At 40.5% G+C, this 21653-nt stretch overlaps 1 protein-coding gene across 6 annotated transcripts in view; it reads right to left on the minus strand.

The window, feature by feature from the left end:
* The window catches only part of FYN (FYN proto-oncogene, Src family tyrosine kinase), a 183630-nt gene that overhangs the window by 82543 nt on the left and 79434 nt on the right, over positions 1-21653 (minus strand). For 2 of the 6 annotated variants that reach the window (XM_017847137.1, XM_017847133.1), the window contains exon 1: positions 15640-15731. The exons of 3 other annotated variants lie outside the window; for them this stretch is intronic. The gene's annotated coding sequence lies outside the window, so the exon portion shown is untranslated. Of the gene's footprint in view, positions 1-15433; positions 15732-21653 lie in introns of those variants that run through there. One more of the 6 variants, XM_017847132.1, reaches the window with a different exon arrangement.

Here is a 21653-nt window from a genome sequence, read left to right on the forward strand (position 1 = left end):
AAAAAAAAAAAAAAAAAAAAAAAAAAGATCTGGAGTGACTGCAGTCTCCTTGGTGCAGCAAATCAGTAAGGTGGACCACATCTATAGCTTCTCATTTGTCGATGTGTTACTCCCAATAAAATGCATAGGACTTCATTTATTACAGAAAAAAGAAGGCCTGAAAGATCTTGCAGAATGAACCCTGGGTCTCTAAGCCAATGAGCTGTCTCTGCAGTCAGCTTATGACTTAGGCATCTCACATGGGACATGAGATCGGACCGCGTAGTATTAAGTGTGAGCAAATTCTCTTTCTGCTCCCAACTCTCGCCCTTCATGAATAGTTGGAGAAGAGCCATCTTGCCTTCCCCAGAGGAATGATGCAGCTGCAGCTGCATATGCAGCTTCAGCAGCCGTTATCCTACTGTTAAATGTTTGCTGTTAAATATTATACTGGCCCAGCAAAAATAGCTGTCTCGTCTTAGCACTGGGGACAAAGCTTCATATCTGCGTTAGGGCCCTAGGACACACCTGTGTCCTAGCAGAGATTTCAGAAAAGGCATTCTCTAATTTCTCTCTAGATGGACAGTGACTTATTCATTAAGTTTCATAACATATATTTCTGCAGTGGATGGCTGTTCTTGATTCTCACAGATTTCACAGTGGCCTTCATCCTGCAGTGGTTTATGCAGAAGACAAAAGAATAGCTACTTGGCAGATAATACTCTTTAGGCCTTAGGGAGGGCACTCAGCTGGAAAGATCTGTTTTCACTGGAGATCGGAAGTGCTTTTCCAGCAATTATTTGATCTTTCCTGGGAACTTGTTCTTTTGAGCAATCTCCCAGTCTGGTGGGAACACATGGACTTCTATTCTGGTCCCAGCATTATCACTAACCAGACGTGTGACTTTGGAAAAATCATCAGGCTTTTACTACACCTCAGTTATCTCATTTGCCTGGTGGGAATGATGATCCATCACCTGCTTAATTAATGAGATTTTTGTAAAGATAAAACAAAATGGTATATGCGAAGGTATTTAGAAAATGTTCCTACTGAAGAAAAAAATCCCCAAAATACAAATATCACCTAACAATAAATATGCTTTTTATATCATTAGCGGTAAGTTTTCATTTTCTCTCTCAGAATTAGGTAGGAATACCCTCACGCAGAGGAGAGGTAGAAAGTACAACCCCGGCAAAGAATATTGTCATGTTCTCCTTATTGCTTGGAAAAATAAAGCAAGAAAAGCAGCACTGGAATACTTTAACATCCGCCCAGAAAAATTTGCTTTTGCTAGGGCCACAGAACATTCTGGTCCTTATCTGTCTCCTCTTTGGCGGTCCCACAAAGAAGGCTACTGCTGCCGTGTTGAATGAATGAGTGAGTGAATGAATGAATCTATCCATCCACCCACCCACCCACCCACTCATTCATTCACCCATCATTCATGGGCCAATACTATATATCCAAGCAGTGTGCACAAAATACAGATGTACAGATGTGTCTCTGTCACTGAAGGGTGTCCAGTCCATGGGAGAAGGCAGACAGGAAAGGACCTGTTCTCTCCAATGTAGTAAGCGTGCTCGCCTGGAGAAACACACACGATGTTCTTGAAGCTTGGGCACACGGCTCATGCCTCCTGTGAAAGCTGGGTCGGGTTCTCAGAGGATGGGCACCTGAGTGGGGCCTGTGGGAAGGACTGGTGAAAAAGGGGGTGGGCAAGGTGCTTTGCAGGCTGCAGTACAGCTCTTATGAAGGCATGGATTCAGGAGAGAGGAGCATACCAGGGAGCAGCCTTGTTTGGTGTGACACAAGCCAAGAATGAGCAAATGCAGGTAACTAGAGGGTTAAGAAGGCCTAAATGCGAAGGAGAGAGCAGGCCATTGTAGTTTCTAAGCAAGAGTTGCACAATGGATTTGTATTTCAGAAACACTGCTTAACAACAGGGAGCATGTTCTGGAGGGAGAAGGTGAGCAGGTAAATGAAAGATTTAAAATTTAATGTAAACATCTGCACATTTCAACACAGAACACTTTACAAAAAGTTCTGACTTAAGAGCATTCTCTTCCAAATTCTGAATTAACACAGCCAACAATACACTGGGGAGTAAATACATTTATGTCTTCCAAAAAAACTGCCTTCAGTAATGTTTCCCCTGTACAACTTACACAACATTGATTTCCCATGTGACTCTGGGATAATCTCCTGGGAAAAGGAAGGCACTCTATGTTTCTCAAATGTGGGTGACCACTGTGTACTGCAGCACCAGGAAGAGTCTGAAAGGAACAGGAAACTGATATACCTACCAGGTACCTGGTACAAAAAGGTGGTGATAGTAATACCTGGTAGCTGTCTTTCAAAAAAATAGTTCATAAATGAAAGAGAATTTCTAATAATTTGGGGAGGTTTAGCAAGGCATGTGGGTTTTTTAGTTCCCTCTTATTTTAAGTTTAGGCATAATTTATCCACAGCGCAATATATAAACAGATTAAGTTTACAGTTCAATGAGTTCTGACAAACGTATATACCTGTATAATCTAAACCCCCATCAATATCTAGAACATTTCATCACCCTAGAAAGATGCACTGGGGTCCCTTTGTAGTCAAATCCCATCCCAGGCAAACCACGGTTGTGATTTCTACCACAACAGATTAGTTTTCTCTGGTCTAGGGTTTCATATAAATGTAATCATATAGTATCTATTCTTTGTGTCTACTTATTTTACGTGGCAAGTTTTTGACATTTGTCCATGATATTGTACATTCAGTAGTTTATTGCTGCTGAGTGGTATAGCAGTTTTAATTGCTTTATCCATAATAGTAGCTTTTATTGCCTAGTAGTATTCCAGGCAATAAAAGTATGAATATACCACTACTTAGTAGGTTTTTAACAGTTCTGTCTTTTGCTAAATAAAGTATGCAACTGCCTACTCATGGTAAAGCAAAAAAGAAAAGGCGGCTGGGCGCGGTGGCTCACGCCTGTCATCCCAGCACTTTGGGAGGCCGAGGCGGGCGGATCACAAGGTCAGGAGATCGAGACCACAGTGAAACCCCATCTCTACTAAAAAAAATACAAAACATTAGCTGGGCGCTGTGGCGGCCGCCTGTAGTCCCAGCTACTGGGGAGGCTGAGGCAGGAGAATGGCGTGAACCCGGGAGGCGGAGCTTGCAGTGAGCCGAGATCGCGCCACTGCACTTCAGGCTGGGCAACAGAGCGAGACTCTGTCTCAAAAAAAAAAAAAAAAAACCAAAAGAAAAGGCATGGGTGTGTAAGTTCCGGTGAAGTCACTAACTATTCTCTATGCTATCAGGCATTAAGGTGAGGAGTGGCTTCATCTTTAGAATCCTCCAACAGCAACATGGGCTGAAACGTCAGGTAAATTAGGACAAGCAGAGAGAGGGTAGAAGGAGGAAGGGAGGGAGAGAAGGAGGGAGAGAGAGAGAAAGGGGGGAAGAGAGAGAAAGAGAGAGAGAGAGAACCCCTTATATTGTCTTAGTGCTATATGTTTGGATCACAGGAGCAGATAACACATGGCCCTCAAAAGAAAGATGCTAATTTACTAATAATTTATGTACTCAATATAAATGGTTAGGTACACAGTTTAGATAACTAAAATATTCTTTAAAAAATTAAAATGTGTCCACACAAGCCTACACATGGCCTGGGATTCTATATTGTTTTTCCCTGTAACTGTCGATACTCTCTTGTCCAAGTAGCACTTTAGTAAGTAGATTAAGAAAGAGTCTAGCAGTGAAAGGAAGTGATTCAAAACCATTTTCAGAATTCACCAGTTTCCTATGAGATACCTGCACCCATGAGTGTCACGTAGCTACTTGGTGTGATTTTTGTTGTATTCAACCAAGAGATAATACCTGGAAGCTTCAAGGAAAGCAGATGAGCCCTTGCTGAAGGGGTTTATTAAGCAGATCCAAGAGGCAAAAGTCAAGGAAAGAAGGGAGTTAAAGTCTTACAGTATAAAAACTCTATTTCCTTACTCTGTGAAACTGTTGAAAGCAGCATCACAAAAGAAACAAAATCACATCTAAAAAGTGCATTCTGTCTTCTCCTGCACAGTTGTCACAATTTACTATGACAACCAGACATGAAGGTGTTCTGATGACTTGAAACACATTATTTGGGTCAGCTCCTCCCTCTGACATTATACACTGCCTGTCCTCTGAAATGAACTAGTTGCTTTGACTCCAGCATTCCCCTATCATTGGAAGTGATGTTGGTTTGCATGACTATGCTAAAGACACAATGGAAATAAAAAGCTCTCAGCCCTGGGTGGAGTCGGATTTGATTCCAAGAATAATGAAGATAATATCCTTAAAAAATGCTGGCAGGCTTCCTTTCCATTTTTCGCACCAGATATACCTACTTGCTCTCTATTTTCCTGAAGCAATTTAATATTTGTTGATCATCAACGGTATGTCAGATCCCATGTTTCATGCTTCATTCTTACGAATCTCCAAGATAGGCACTATTATTGTTCCTACTTCAAAGATGAGGAAAATAAAACAGCCTCAGCTTCTATACTCATTCATTACTATTCCATGTGTTTTCTTCCCTCAGCCGGTTGGAAGTGGAGGTTGGGAGCTATGAAATATGATGCACATAGAAAGCAAGATGAAGACACAGAAAGCAAAATGACTTTCCTCTTTGATCTCCTTCCTTACATATTGTAACATTACATTCTGTAATTAGGTCAAAGTGAGAGATACCAGTGTTGTGAGCTACAGCGAAAGTTTAACAATTATTTCTTAGAAGACTGTTAATTAGACTGACTTGGGGTATAGGCTTTGGAATACATATTCATTCTGATAGCAGTTATAGCACAAGACATCTCATAAATGAAAGCCATTTAGAACATTATCCACAGGAAATGGCTGCAGCTGGTAAGGGAACTTTTGACATTAAGGAAATGTAGAACTTCATGGAATGAGACGAAGACAGGAGTATTATATCACAGAATAATGCTATCTTAGCAGGAGCTGGACCATGTTTTCAACAGACATACTCATTTTATAGCAGTTCACGATTGCTCACCTCTCTGGGTTTTCAGGAGACAAGCATGGCGTACCAAGAGCAAAAATTCAAAGAAATGGGAACTAGTACTCAGAGACATTTTTGATCTCAAGGGTTAGGGGCCTGTGGTTTGGTATACAGCTTGGACCTGTTCATCCATATAGACCTGTGCTAATAGGGTAAGCAAGCACTAACTGCATGTGGCTGGTTCAAGATGAGATGTAATGTAAGTGTAAAGCACATAACCAGGTTTCAAAGACTTAGTATGAAAAAAGAATGTAAAATGTTTAATAAATTTTAAAATATGATTACATGTTGAAATGATTTTACACACGTTGTCTTAAATTAAAAAATATTGACATTACTTTCACATGAGTTTGCTTTTTAAATGTGGCTACTCAGTAATTTAAAATTAATTACCTGTGTTGCCTGCATTTATAGTTTGTACTATGTCTATGGGAAAGGACTGGTATAGATACTCAGTAATTGAAAATATTAATCTAAGTTAAAGATTTGGTGCATTTGATCAAAAGTGGCGAACCACCTGCACTGCAATATGTTTCCTAGGAGGTGAATAAAATGACTGAACAGAAACATGCATTGTACTCTGACCTGCTGGTTACCTTAGGTAAACTACTCACTCTTCCTGGGCCTCAGCCACTATAATGGTTAACCCAGATCATCTCAGACACTTTTTCTAGTGCTGACATTTTGAATTTGTTGCAAATTCCTTAGGGCAGGTAAATCATGAGTGAAGGTGAACTTTAAAAAAACCTTAATATTTGCTCAATATTCACAGCCCCAAATATTGCCTGCTGATCTCTCATATGTGATGTGCTTTTAAGTCTCTCTGGAGCAACAACTAAAACTGAATGGCAATGATAACCATGTTTATGATACACGGACTGAGCTGCCCTACGGAAAAGAGGGTGCTTGTTCTGTGTACCCCAACGAGTGGGTTTTACTTGACAAGATTATATTAGTAACTGGTAATTACTTTTGCACCAACCGAATACTTCTAAAATGGAAAAACTTAAGTGCACCCTAATAATCCAACGAAAGCTTATTAAAACATGAACACAAAATATTCTAACACATCCTCCCCCAAGGGAGGGAGAACAGACCTGGTCCTCTTTTAGTTCAGGTTCTACCCTATTACTTTTCATGTTCAAAGCATGCAATTATCTGCTAGAAGTTATTCTGCATCTCCAGGGCAAATTATATACTTTTTACATGATTGTAGAGTTTCTCCTTTTTCTTTCCTTAAAAGGTAAAAAACTTAAATGTAGATAACACAATTATAATTAATAGGGTAAAACTTTCAGCACAACGCTAGATAAATAGCATTCATACCCCATAAATATTTTAAATAAACATATGTTCAAAATCTGTGTGTGGAAACAAATATGGAGTTAAGAAATGACAGGGATAAATGACCTACATGATGGAAAATGTGCTTATAATGAAGACCTCTAGGAAGACTGCATGATTTCTGCTGGAAAAAAAAAATCCCATAATTTGCATCCCCACATCTGTAGAATTGCCCTGTTACATCCAGTTTAAATCTGACATCTTTAACTTCTGATCCAAGAGTGACAGCATGTGCAACTGCTACTAAATGTGTATGTCCATTTTGAAGCAGCTCCTGCCTTTATGTATTTGGCTCTAGATTCCTTCCATTCTGACTTTCTGCAACATAACCGATACAGTTTGCATGTGTGTCTCCGTCCCAATCTCATGTCGAGTCGTAATCCCCAACGCTGGAGGTGAGGCCTAGTGGGAGGTGATTGGGTCATGGGGATAGTTTCTCATGAATGGTTGAGCACTACCCTCCTTGGTACTGTCCTCATGACAGTGAGTTCTTGAGAGATCTGGTTGTTTAAAAGTGGGTAGCACCTTTCTCCCAGGCCTCTCTTCCTCCTGCTCTCACCATGTGAGATGCCTCACTTCCCCTTTGCCTTCCACCATAATTGGAAGCTTTCGGAGGCCTCCCTGGAAGCAGAAGCCACTATACTTCCTGTACAACCTGAAGAACCATGAGCCAATTACACCTCTTTTCTTTATAAATTATTCAGTCTTAGGTATTTCTTTATAACAATGTGAGAACGAATTAATGCAATGACCAAAAATGCCTGTACTAGAGGTAACCAAATAAATATTCGTTGAGAAAAGAAATTTTAGGGATGCAGGCTCTTCCTCTCTCTTCCTTTCCTCATTTTCTTCCCTCCTTTCCTTTCTTTGTTGGCCAGACCACCTAGATTCATGGCAGTATAATTCATGTCATTTTTTTTTTTTTTTTTTTTTTACTAACATTGAAGGCAAGTCGGGAAATTTTGACTGAATTGCTGAAACAAAGGGCATGTGTTCCCGCCATTCCATACTTCTAAGGAATTTATTTTAAAAAGCAAGAAAGGGGCAGCAAAGTCACAGAACAACAAAAGGACACATTGGCCACCTTCACTTTTGTTGAGACTGGAGAGATCGGAGTTGAAACCATGAATGGGTGCAAGCCTCCGTGGATCTATTGTGCAAAGTAAGTTCTACTTGAAAATGGAAAAAATGACCCTGCATTTCTCTTTGCCATTATCTACAGAGTCACACTGGAAAAAAAAACACTAAGAGAAGCAAAGTAAAAAGAGCAGTTTCTATTGGCCTTTCCTTGGCATTGTATACTTTTATTCCTTTATTCTTTTCTTGCTCAACCTCATTCCTAACTATTTTACTATTTTGGGGGCACTGGAGACAGGACTTCTGGGAAACATAACACGTATTAGTCCATTTGTTTTCTCTGTGAATTCTTTTCAGCATCTTTGTGTAGCAACAGGAAGGATGTGGGCTCCTTTTCAGATTCAAATGAGGCAAATCAGCCCTGGCTCAGGTTGACAACATCATGTTTATGTTACACTGTGGCCTGAGAACGCCAGAACTGCTGTCTCTAGGTAGGGTGGCCATTTTGTCCTGGGGCTTAATCTCTATTTTTAACATCAGATCCCTAGCCCATGTCTCACAAAAACAACAAACAACTAACAACAAAACAACAACAAAACCCCGAAAACTGCTGACACAATATAACTACAGCATACTACTAAGATAATTCTGAGTTTTAGAGTTGAAAAGATCAGCGTTTTCAAGGTATTCACAGATATTTTAAATCATATAGGACAGATGTTCAGAAGTGGCAGTGTTTCCGTTCAAATTCTTTCTTTCTTTTTTCTTGAGACAGCATCTTGCTCTGTCATTTAGGCTAGAGTGGAGTGGCACAATCACAGCTCCCTGCAGCCTCAACCTCCTGGGCTCAAGCTATCCTTCTACCTATGCCTCCCAGTACTTGGGACTACAGCTGTGCACCACCATATGCAAATGATTTTTTTTTTTTTTTTGTAGAAACAAGGTCTCACTATGTTGCCCAGGCTGGTGTTGAACTCCTGGGCTCAAGCAATCCTCTTGCCTCTGCCTCTCAAAGTGCTAGGATTACAGGCATGAGCCACCATGCTTAGCTTCAAATTTTTTTAAGCTTGAAGCATGTGGTAGGAAAATCCTGCCATGTATTTTCACAGATTTATATTCCTAAGCATGTAAATCAAGGAGTAATAAATTTATAATATAAATAAACGTAAGACTTTATTTTATAAAACTGGATGTTTATTACTAAGACTTCTACCCAAAGATCCAAGCAAAACCATGGAAGAGAATGTGGAGTGGTGCTAGACAAATAAGTTAATACTGAATTTGGGAACTGAGTCTATTATTAATTCTATTAGTCCAACTTTGTGATTTTGGCAAGTTATTTATCCTCTCTTAAACCTCAACTCCATCCATTCCTCCATCTATCCATCTACCCATGACCCATCCAACAAACACATCCTATCTACTAGACGCCCAGCCCTTGGTGAATTAAAAAGATGAATAAGCTATCAGCCCACTGGAGCAGCTTTTGATAAAACAAGTGTACAAATAATTCTATGCAAGACAATTGTCATTTGGAAGGTGTAGGGTGCTAACAGGAGCTTAGTGGAAAAAGAGGTCACTTCCAATGGAGAGATCAATCAAGGTTCCGTTGAGGAGAGACATATTGTTGTTTGAGAAAGGAGCAAGATTTCTAAATCTAGAGCTGGGTTGAGACATTCCTGGCCACAGGAAAAGCCAGGGCAAAGATGGGCATCAAGGAGGCATGGAAGACATTTAGGGAAGAGTGACGAGCCCACTGGGTGGAATAGGGTCTGAGTGGGGAGGCAGTGGCTCCTCTGATCAGACAGGCAGCCAAGAGAGGACTGGACTGAATTTGGAGCTCAGAGGGGAGGCTCTGAAGAGTTCTAAGCAAGAGTGACTTGGTCTGGCAGCTCCACACAGAATGGCTCTGCCACAAAAGCACCTGAAAGATGCTAGGAAGAAGTTGTAGCACTCCAGGTCAGTGTTAGTAATCTTGCTTTAGGAGGGTGGTGGTGAGGGTGGGATGGAGGGATGTTGGAGGGATAGACAGGGCTGTGAACTGGTGGAATGGAAGTGGGCACTTAGTTTATCTCTAATATTCAAGTTTCCACATTCTGGTATTTGGCAGTTTCGTGTAAGTGGGGGAAATTAACTCGAAGGTCCCCAAAATAGAGGCAAAAATAGCTTTGGATAAAATGTAGTCCCATTTCTATATATATTGAAATCTCAGTATCAATCAGTCTTAAAGAAAAAACTGGTCTTGCAGAAGTGTCAAGACATGATACATGAAAAACAAGCTGTACTTAGTAAACCTACTGAAGTGTTTCAGCATTTGGTCTGATCCTCCAGACAGGATGCTTTCATAGGAGGAATATTCATGCCACTTTCTAGTTTGACAGGGGTCAGAGAAATGTGGTTCTTTATGGACTTCAGCAATGCATTATCCAAAAAGGCCTCTCATAATACCTTTGGGAATAAGACAGGAAAATGTGGGCTAGATACTAGAACAATGAAGTGAATTATAATATTTAAGTGGGGCTGATTGGTGAGCTAAGGTTCTCCTAGAAGGTGGCCTCAGGAGGCCTAAAATGGGGCTCTGAGCTCTTCAACAACTTGTCAACATCTTAGATGAAGATATTGAAAATTTGTATGGTGAAATATTCAGATGGAACAAACTTCTGAAAGGACAGGAGTGACAATCTCAAGTTATAAAAATATCTTGGTAAGCTGGAGTAATAGGCCACAACTGACATGATAAAATTAGTAAGGAAAAATGTGAGGGCCTGAACCGAAAAAAAAAGTTGCCTAAGTACAGGACAGTGGACATGTGGTTTAGCAGCAGCATGTGTAAAAACAATTTGGGGGGAAGTGTTAGCTGAAAGTAATTTCAATTTAAGTCAATTGTTTGACACAGCTGCTTAAAAGTGTGATCTAATGCGGTATTTACTGAAATACACCATTAGCTCCGGCCTCACTTAAGTTGGGATTCCAGTAACACTGAGAAACATAGGTGCTTTTGATATAAACATGTTGGGTAAAGTTGCTTAACAAACCAAGCTCAGCTTAACCAGAGAGAAGTTTTGCTGGTTATCATGGAGGCCCTCCCCTTAGCTAGACTGAGCTAGGGAGGTCAGTAGGAAGAAACAATTAAGGACTCATCAAACTAGAAGCTACACTTATCCATTCTAGTAAGATTGAACTTTGATTTTTAAAAATGCAATGATAATAAAATTTTAGGCACTAAGAGAGAGAGCCTGGTTAGAAGGACAATACTGTTCCTCTATTCCTTATCAAATACAATGCTAGGCAATATGAAGATATTTCTTTTATCGTCTGTCTGAACGTGGAACTCTTCCACTGTATGAATAGTTCTGGGCCCCAAGTTGGGGTTTGCTTTCTTGAGGTTGGAAAGAATCACTGGGTGAAGGGTACTGTGCCCATGACCCAAGCCAACTCCCTGCATGCACAGTAGGGCATCTCTCCCACGGGGAAGGAGGTCTTTGCAAACCTTTTACTACCTTTCCTCAGTGCATAAACTATGATCTCTGGAACTTTCAGACATAACACTTAGCTCATGTCGGCAAATGAGAAGCAAGTTTCTCCTTATTCTCTATTAGAAACATAGAAAGAAAGCCAGCACAATTTCTAAACCAAGTTGGATCTTTCTTTAAAAAACAGGACATTTGTTGCTATGCGTTGTTGTCCTTCCTTGAGCAGTATGCTGTTTATCTTCAGGAAAAGGATCACACAGATCCTGGTGTACATGCTTATAAACAACAGGCAAGGGTCACAGTCGCTCATTCTCATTTGCTGTCCTTGAGGGAGAGAAATCGTATGATGGGTTCAGTTGGGTTTGGCCTCAGTATAGAGTAGCTTCCTGAAAGGCTTCCTTAATAGGAGCCCACTAAAACATTCCCAAACACAAATACACAAACACACCCCCGCCGAGTATGTGTGTGTGTGTGTGTATAATCTGATAGTCTCCCAAAGCATGACTACACAGAATTTAGAACTTGTGAGCAGTAATACAATGTTAAAAGGACCTGAAATTCTGTTGAGAAAAACTAATACAAACACTGGAAATTGTTGTGCTTAGACAAGAAAACTTAAGCTTTTTTTTTTTTTTTTAAACAATGGATGGGTTGTTACATGGCAGAATTTCTTCTTAGGATTTGTTTCTAATAATGAGAATGTCCTAAAGATGATAAAGAATACCTTGACAATAGAGCTTTCTTGGCAGAATTTGTATGAACAAATACTGGCTGGACTAGATGAGCTTTAAGGCTCCTTCAAGCATAGGAAAATCATAGCTACATGATTTTGATACTTTTTTTGTTTTTCTGAAATAGCCCATAGTGTGGACACTAACAAGGTAATCTGGAAACAAACGCCTTGAGACAAAGGCTTCTGAGAAACTGGATTCATGGTTGCTTAGAAGCCAAAATAATAAAAAAAAAAAAACCCCATATTTTGAGGGAAAGCAGATAATGCCAATGGAAAGTTCTTTAATATTCTTTCTGGAAAATGGTTATAACCATTTATAAAGCAAATCATCAGAATTTTAAGGGCAAAGTGACACATACAGTGAGAGATTTTAATAACACCTCTCTTGAAGAGACTGACAGATTAATACGGATACAGAAGATGTGAGCAACGAAAGGAAGAGGTTTAATCTAATGGGCATATTTAGAACTCTGTCCCCACAGCCCCCATCAGAGAATACGCACTAAAGAAATTCATGGAATATTTAAAAAGAATTGACCATGTACTAGGCCACAAACCAAGTCTCAATGCATTTTGTGGAAATAGTATCATACAAACAACATTCCCAGACAACAATAGATTTTTAAAGTCAGAAATCCATAACCAAATGATTACTAAAGACTCTCATTCATTTGGGAATTTAAAATGATGCTGCTAATAAAACTCATGAATCAAAGAAGAAATAATTATGGTAATTACAACATTCTTATAACTGAGTGATGATAAAAATACTCCATATTAGAATGTATCAGATTCCACTACAGTTTTATTTAGAATAAAATATTTAAATCTTGTCCTAGAAAGAAAAAAAAGGACTGAGAATTAATGAATAAGTATGCAACTCAGGAAGTCAGAAAGTAAATAAGAGTATATCCAAAGAAAGCAGAAGAAAATAATAAAGGGTAGAAATTAAAATCAGAAAACAAAGATACACTAGAGAAGATGAACAAAGGAAAAGCTATTTGTTTGGAAAGACTAATAAGAGACAAATCAAATCTGATCAAGAAAAACACAGAGATGGTACAAATAATAACATTAGGAATGAATGAGAGAACATAACTACAGATTCAGCAAGGATTAAATAACAGCACACTACTATGAAGAACTATGTGCCATTAAGTTTGAAAATTTCAATGAAATAAAGAATATCACAGAAAAATTCAAATTATTATTCTAACAAGACAGGAACCTGAATAGTCTAATAACCATTTAAAAACCTGATTCATTAGTTAAAAAGCTACTCATCCCTGCACCCAAAAAAATTCAAAAACCAATAAACACTAGGTTCAGATGGTTTTAGAGAAAAAAATGAAAAAAAAAAAAATCTGTGTTTTAGATCAAAGCGAAAAGCCAAAACAAAAAAAAATGCAGGAGATAGAAAATGGAAAAGCACTAGGACAATCTCAGAACCAAATCCAAGAGGCAGGAAAAAGGAAAAGTATGGACCACTCGCAGATATAAATACAAATGTAAAAATCCTAAATAAAATATCAGCAAGGAGAACCCAACAATGCATAAATATATCACAACTAATGTGGATTTTTGCTAATAACGCAAGGACAATTTAAATTTTAAAAGTGTATGACAATAATTCCTGTACTATCAGATTAAAAGAGAAAACCCCAATGATCTTATCAATAGATACAGAAAGGGCATTCAGTAATAATTAACACATTTATAATTTTTTAAAATAGAAACTTTTAGCAAACTAGGGTCAGAAGTGTACTTTCATAATCTAATAGAAAGTATTTACCAAAATCCAGCAGTAAGCACCATACTCAATGGTGAAATGCTAACAGCCTTCCCTTTAAAATCAGGAACAAGCTAAGAATCTATGCTATCCCTATTTCCTATCCCCTGTGCTATTTCCGGCAGGTCCTAGCCAGAGTGGTAGGAAAAGAAAAAATAAATACATAAAAGATAAAAGATTGAAAAAGAACTAAAATTTGTAATTATTTATAGATGGTATGTTTGTTACACAGAAAACCTAAGAGAAATACAGATAAATTATTAGAATTCATAAGAGGTTTCAGCAAATGGCTAAGTATTAGTTTAATATGAAAAACTGTATTTCTATCCATGAGCAACAGTAAGACAAAGTAATTTAAAAAAATTGAGCACTGTGCTTATATTTCTTGACCTTCATCTCCTGCTCTTCAACAGGCACCTCATCCAGATAAGCACAGCACAATAAAAAAATTTAAGAAAAACAAGTAACCTAATTATATTGTAAAACTCTGAGAGGCAGGGAGTACAATTTCATGGAAGACCTACAGGATTCCTCTCTATTCTATTCCCATTGAAAAATTTCACTTAAAAAAAAAAAATGAGGTGTTGTAGATGGGGTTACTTTGAACTGTGGTGAATCACACTTATTTACTGGAAAGACCCATAAGCAGGAAGTCCCGGCCTCTGCAAATCAAACTCTGCCTCAAAGGAAAAATACGGCTGACACCTTCTCTTCTACACAGCTCATAATGAAGTCAGCAGGAAGCAGCCCTCCAAAATGGCATCCCACATCAGGAAGGAGATGGATGCTATGAAGGGAGACGTTGGTCAAGAGGTAGGCAAAGCTCTTAAGAAAGCTCTTGAATGCTTGGTTCTTCATTTCCATGAAGATAATAGGTAGAGTTACTTCTGCTGAAATTTCACTACAACCAAACACAGGATGTCATTTAAGTTCTAAGAACTTCTTGATCCAATTGAGTTCCCTACACTCTTACGCTATATTCAGGTATGTCCATCGGCATGGGGGCCTGGTCAGCTCATGTTTTCAACAGTCTTAGAGAAGGAAACTATGGGACGTACTATTTCTTTTTTCCACAGAGGGGTCGACTTATTACCATTTTAATGAAGTGACAATAAAATGAGAAAAAAAGGTAGAGAATGTTCTACATTCACTTGGATCTTACTGGGCAGTTTACTCAATAAAAACATGGTTATCTGAAAATACTAGATTCTGATGTTGTTTTTAAAAATATGTTAAAAGCCTAACTCACTGGAAACACCAAAATGAGCAAAGATAGTAGACTGATTTTCTATTTGATTGATTAAACATAGTACATACCTATAATGGAATAGTATATAGCACTAAAATCATATTGCAACATAAATTTAGTGATGAAAAAATATTCATGGTGCATTGCTAAGTTAAAACAAGCAGGATATAAAACATTAAGTCCAATTTGAAACCATTTTTTAAAAAGTTCCTAAATTTGCACTGGGAAACGACATTCAACAAAACACTAACGATGTGTGTGACTATCTCTGTGTGACGGGATAATAGGTGACTTTTGCTTTGTTCTGTGTGTTCTGTATCTTTAAGGACTTTACACCAGGGGTGTATATTAATGTGGACATTATTTTTAAAAATTCACCATAATGAAAATGCCTAGAATTCACGTCATACACATTTTTGGTGGTCACCAAAACATTCACAAACTAAGTACAGTTTCATGGCAGTGACAACACCCAACGAAAGCCAAGTGTCCTGCTGACCGTCAGACTGGAGAATGACCTTTTCTCTGAACTCCTGTTCTCCCCGGGGCATTGGCCCTGGGGCATGGCTCAGTGCCCCGAGGAGACACTGAAAACGCTCAGTGCCATCCCAAGAAGACGCTTCCTTCCTTTGGCTTACTCTCAGATCATTAGTGGGGGACAGTGCAGACTGCAGCGTAGCATTTAGGACAGCAGGACGGGAATGAAAATTCTGGGCATGAACAAAGTTCCACTTACCACCTCCAGAATGTCGCTTCTCTGATTAGCAACTTTCTCCGCTCTGAAGCGTGGCCTCCCAGCCTTCAACACCAGTGGCCTATATCTTTTCCACCAATCTCCCACTGCCCCTCACACACTCTCCAGCCAGGATGGAATGCACCTCCACATAACTGTCCATGCAGTTCCCACATCTTGTCCACTGGCCAGGTCCATGTGAGTCTTACCCTTCACATAAGCCTCCCTTCTCAGCTCCTCAGGCCTGCGCTGGTCTCCCCCTCTCTCAGCTCCTTGGCTTATACCCAACACTTGATCATTTGCAGGTGAGACAGTCAAATTATTTAACTGTTTCCTGTGCATGGCAGCGTCTTGTAAGGGTTAGGGCCAAGAATCTCTTTGATTCTCCCCATTGCCTTCTTCTGACTTCTGGCACAGGTCAACAATATAGTGGGTTCCCAAAACCAGGACATAGATCTTTGAAGGTGGAGTGATTTCACTGGCACTTTTTCTGACAATAATTTTGTGAGCAATCTCTTCTTTCTGGTCTACCTGTCCGCCTCTCTCTTTATGCTTGTCTCATCCTTAAGAGCAAAGAATGGCATTTTTCCTGCTCACTCTTCTCAGTTCATACACAAATGGCTTCCTCTTTACTTCAGCCCTCATGGAATGATGCTAACTGAACGGAGGCTGTCCACAAGGGTGCCGGGTCCTCTCGCCTGCTCACTCCCAGGCACCCAGGTACTCGGAGGGTGCTGCACCCTCAGTGCCCATTCTCATCAAGGACTGTGGATCTTTTGGTTCCCCCCTAAGGATTCTTGCCCTTCGGGACTTTGGTGGGCTATGGTTCACATCCATTTACAAACCCGCTCATTCAGCACCTAGTTCCTTAGTGCCCTCTGTGTGCCAGGCACTGTTGCGTAAACTCATTGTTGTATGTCTTGTTTCCCCACCTACATTGAAAGCTCCCCAACGGCAACGATTATCTGCTACGATTATTTAACTGTCACCAGAGAATCTAACAGTGCATTCAGAAAGTGTTTGAAAAATATTTAACTGACTGAAAGGAGAAGGAGACAAGGATTAAAGCAGAAGGCTTCAGTTTTCATTTGATTACTCTCTCCGCTGTGGTTTGACTAGAGATGGCGTAAAAAGATAAGGGAAAACTTTGACACTAGCAGACTGAGTACAGCCTTCATTTTTTTTTCTGGGCCTCTGTCCAGACCAAACGAGACAGTGGCGTATGTGAAAACATTCTTTAAGTTGCAGAATATTTTACAAATACGAAGTGTCATCATCATTATGACATGCATCACCCATACCTTACTGTGAAAAGTTTGATTCCAAACAATAAGCAACCAAATCACCCCATTTTGCAAACTCCTGCAACCAGCAGCATAATATAGTCAGGAAAAAAAGCTGACAGCCTGACAAAACCCAAATGGAAAATTAAAATGAGCAAGAACAGCCACACACCCAAAGAGAGAGCAAACCCGCGCTGCTTGGAGGAGGAAATCCTCTAATTGCCTCCACACTCCTGCTCACTTCCATCTGCTTGCATTTAAGGAAACCCAACTACTGGGCTCCTTGCAGCTGTAGAGAAAAAGATAAGCGTCCTAAGTGCCTGGATGGCTGCAGCAGGCAGGGACCGACAAGGAGGACAGAAGATCCACAGGCAAGGCTCAATAGCACATCTAACAACAAATTTAACGTGTGTTATGCAAAAGAGCAATCCAGCTCTCCTGGCTGTGAGGTCACATGAAATAATAACGGAACTCATTCTCAGGAGAAAGGTGGCAGTGGCGTGTGTGGGCAGGAATGCTGCAGTGCGCTCCTCACACAAAGAAGTCTATGGGCCTCCCTAAGCTGGGAGCTGCATGGAGCCCAGGCTGCAATTAGGTTAACTATGGAGAAGTGACTGGAGACATAGGCACCCACGTTCCTCACTGTGGGGTAACTAAATTGCTTTTGGTTTTTAAAAACTTAAGTGCAATCATAGTTTATTGCATGCCAATAAACTATGCCAACCTTTTGATTCCAGTCTCACTTTGACCATTTCGCCCCCGATCTTCCTATCTGAATCTCACTAGACCCATTCTCCAGTCTGCCCCTGGCCTTCTCCCTTTCTGGGCTGCTGACCACCTACACTCAGGACCTTACTGTGCCTCCATAATCAGAGGGATCCCCTAAGGTGCAACTAAATCGTATAGTTTAAAAAACTCCACATGTTGAAGAACAGGCAATTCACTGTCAGATGATGAAACTGGGGTGCAGAGATGCAAAGACACAAGGTGTGTTCACATCACCAGCCAGTGGCACGGACAGGGCCTGACAGCAGATTCAACATACATAAAACAGAAAAAGGACACCAGCACTTGGTGGCACTTGTTACAAGCCAGAGACTTGGCAGGGAGCCTTCACATACTTTATCTGAGTTCAAACCTGACATTAATCCTGTGAGCTGGACTGAAAGCAGTTAAGCCACTTTCCCAAAATCTTGCAGCCAGTAATGATGACGTTGGGATTCATTCCCCAGTCTGACTGCAAAGCCTGCTCTTCCTTCTAGCCTGTACTGCCAAAAGATTTCAGGGTGAAGGAAGCTGATGGAGTAGTTAACTCATGAGATGGATTCCTCTTTGTGGCTTTATACCTGCTCGTGGTCTAGCGAAAGAATAGTTAATGAATGGTATGAATGGCAGTGCACTGGAATTCTGGAAGATGAAGCTGAAAATCAGTAGGAAAGGTTGTTATTGAAAATGCCTTGGTTTCCTGGTGTGACCATAGTTTTATAATTTGTGGGGACCCTGGAAGATTCTGGAGAGGTGGGCTTTGTATCTCCAAGTGGCTCCCTCCTCCACAGCAGTCTAAAACCAGAAGGGCAGAGCCTTCCAGGGCGACAACCACTTGGCTTCAAGCACTGAAGGGTGGAGTGGATGCAGCCATGGCAGCCAAGCTTAAGAGGAAGAACGGTGGCTGCTGGGACCTCTGGGACTCTGCAGGGTTGCAAAAGGGGGCTGCTAGCTGCTTGCCCAGGGTCTCCTTATACGTTTCGCAAAAAAAATGCTCTCAAGAATCCCCTGGACAGGCTATCTGCCTCCAATCACCACTCCCAGTGCTGAGACTGCTGAGCATCCCTGGTCAGCACACCATCAAAGCAGGACCTGCATTACATCATGGAGGAGTGTGGGTGGTTCGATGTTTTTTATGTGAAGAAATTGGTTATGCCCTTCCGTGAGAAGGAACAGCTTCAACACGTAGGCTGTATGTATGCAAAATGTTCCTTTGGGTAAATGGTAAAAAGAAATCATCATGGAATCCTACCTAAGTGGCCTGAACTGGAAAAAATCACTTGTTCATTTTGTCTGGCTCTGGCTTTCTATGAGCAGCAGCGGTGAGGAAGCTTCCCGAGTTGTTGGGGGCCACCCTGGGAGAGGCTTTGCTTCTGAATCTGGTTTTCTGAGTTCTCTAAGACCTCACCAGTTAATGTTGATTACTTACACCTCTAAGTAATCTCTATTTTATTGTAAACCACAATAAAATTCTAAGCCCCCCAAGTGACTAAGTGGACCCTCCTCTTGACCATGGGGATTCAAATAAACCTGGAAAACTAGTTCAGGCCATGAAGGGAAGGTGGGGGTCAGATCTGCCTCATTATACCCTCCTTCCTTTGGAGTTCAGGCACAACTGGCTGACATGAACATGAAAACAGAGACCCGAAGGCTGACAGAACAGGCTCTTACGGCAATATGATACTAACTCCAACCTGACGCTAGCATAACATCACATGACAGATAACAGGCCCTAAAAGGAAATCAAAGTATTTTACCCTAAAATATATTTCCTTGATGTATTTTGAAATGGCCTTGCAAAGATGTCTCTTGTGGGGGAAGTTTGCATGCAGGGGTGTCCAACCTTTTTTCTTCCCTGGGCCACACATAAAATATACTAATGATAGCTGATGAGCTAAAACAAACAAACAAAAAGTCCATGCATAATTTTGTGATATCTGGATATCTGCCACCTGCCACCGCAGATAACTAAAAGATCCTTGCATTCAAATGGCTGGATACAGGTGAGAATCTCCTTCCCTTACTAGGTCTCTCCTGTGCCTCTGACACCTTTGATAAGAGACATTTACATTTATGCTCTCCAAAGCCTGCTTCTTAGAGGTTTCATCCACATGACAAGAATCTTATCTTCCAGGCCCCCTGACCCCACTTACCTCAAGCTGATTTCAACTCTTCAGGCAAAGCTTCATTCTTTGAACCAACTGTCAATCTGGAAATATTTAAATCTACCTATGACCTGGAAGTCACCCCCCTCCTGCACCCCCTCCTTGGACAGACACACTGCCTTCGAGATGTCCAGCCTTGCTGGCCAAACCAATGTATACCTTACATACGTGGGTTTATGTCTTTGTGTGTAACTTCCGTCTCCATAAAATGTATAAAATCAAGCTGGAACCCAGCTACCCTGGGTACATGTTCTCAGGACCTCCTGAAGCTATGTCATGGCTCATGTTCCTTAACCTCAGCAAAAAAAAAACTTCTGAATTGATTGAAACCTGTCTCAGATACTTTTTGGCTTCCATTTGGTTTACTATTTTTAAAGTCAAAATTCAACCAAGTCTCAAAGCTCTCTTTGAAGCGGATATCAACAGGATAGGTATCTGAAAATAGCTTGTTTGTCTTGTCCACTGCTTGATAGTTAAGACAAAGTTTGCTTTTGTTGGAAACCTCCCAACATTTTATTATGAACAATTTCAAACATAGTTTTCATAATTTTACACTGAGTATCCATATACTTACCATCCAGCTTTTAACATTATAACATATGTGATTTATCAAATAGCTATGCATCTATTCATGCTACAACACTTTTAACTATACATTTTTTTCATGGACTTTATTTTTCTGAAGTGTAGCTTGGGGGAAAAGCATGCTTTTCAAACACTTCTGAGTGTGAATTCTTGCTTGAGCACTTACTATCTGGGAGACTTTGGGCAGGTGTGTGATTTCTTAGAGCTTCAGTTTCCATTGTTAAAAATCTGGGTAACAATGCCTACGGGTGCTGTGCAGATTAAGTGCGATAAAGTGTGGGAAGTGCCTTGCACACCATCAATTCAATATGCAGTACAAACGCATAACCAATTTTCAGCACTCAGGCTATGCTATCTATGAAACAAAATTGAATTAGTCAAAAATAATGACAACAATTATCCAGCTATAGGTGAAGCAAGAATGGCAGAATGTTGATGATCACTGTTGGAGCTGGGTGAGGGTGCATGGGGTCCAGTATGCTACACTGTTTACTTTCTATACATTTGAAATTTTCCACAATAAAATGAATGAAATGTTAAAAAAGCAAATTGGTCACTGGATTTTGTCAAGCAAAAAAAAAAAAAGAAAAAGAAAAAAAAGAAAAAAAGGGATTTGAAATATTTAATAAGAAGACTCTGAGGAAGTAATAAGAAGTGGTGATACTGGGGTTACTGGGGGGTTGGGACCCCACATCTCACTCTCACAGCTGTGGGGCAGCGTGGGGAGGAGGAAGGACAAGTCTTGGGTATTTTGTAAAAGCACCCCAGGTGATCTCATTCACTCCTGTGTGAGAACCCCTGTGCTGGCAGAAAAGTGTGAAACCACACTTTCCAGCATATTAATTGTGAGAATAAGTACTTTGCATAATGCAAAGTTTGTGCCTCTAGCTAATTTGCAGGCAGATGACACAGTGTGAGAAGCCTCTGATTTAGTAGAATAAAAACTATTTGTAACCAAACAGCCTCCCTCTGTTAAGTCAGGGTGGGTTAACCAAGGACCTAATTAGAGTGCATTCTCCCACATCACTTATCAACTATCTTAACTCACAGAGCTAAGGGGTTCCTTTAGTGCTTTCGGAATTGGGAATCAGGAGAAAGGTGGAGGAAAAAAAATCCACGGACAATGTTAAACAGAAGTAAAAGGAAAGACTGCTCTTTTAAAAAACAAAATGTCACCCTCCTGTTCTAGTTCCTGAATTCCTTCCCTTCCCTGCTGTGGCTCATTCTCCCTTGTTCCCCTTTGCTGGCAGCTGGAGGCAAAGAGGGGGCTGTGATGGAACCTCTGGGTGAGACAGTATGTGTCTGGAGCCCTCTTGGTGGGGCCGAAGCAGCGTCTTTGTGGGCTGGGATCATGCGGAGGCAGTTAGAGTAGACAGGCCAAGCTGGGCCATCGCAGGGGAGCAAGGCCATTTGCTATTCTGTGGG

The sequence above is a fragment of the Rhinopithecus bieti genome, unplaced genomic scaffold, assembly GCF_001698545.2.
Source record: "Rhinopithecus bieti isolate Rb0 unplaced genomic scaffold, ASM169854v2 scaffold_26504, whole genome shotgun sequence".
Classification (NCBI taxonomy): domain Eukaryota; kingdom Metazoa; phylum Chordata; class Mammalia; order Primates; family Cercopithecidae; genus Rhinopithecus; species Rhinopithecus bieti.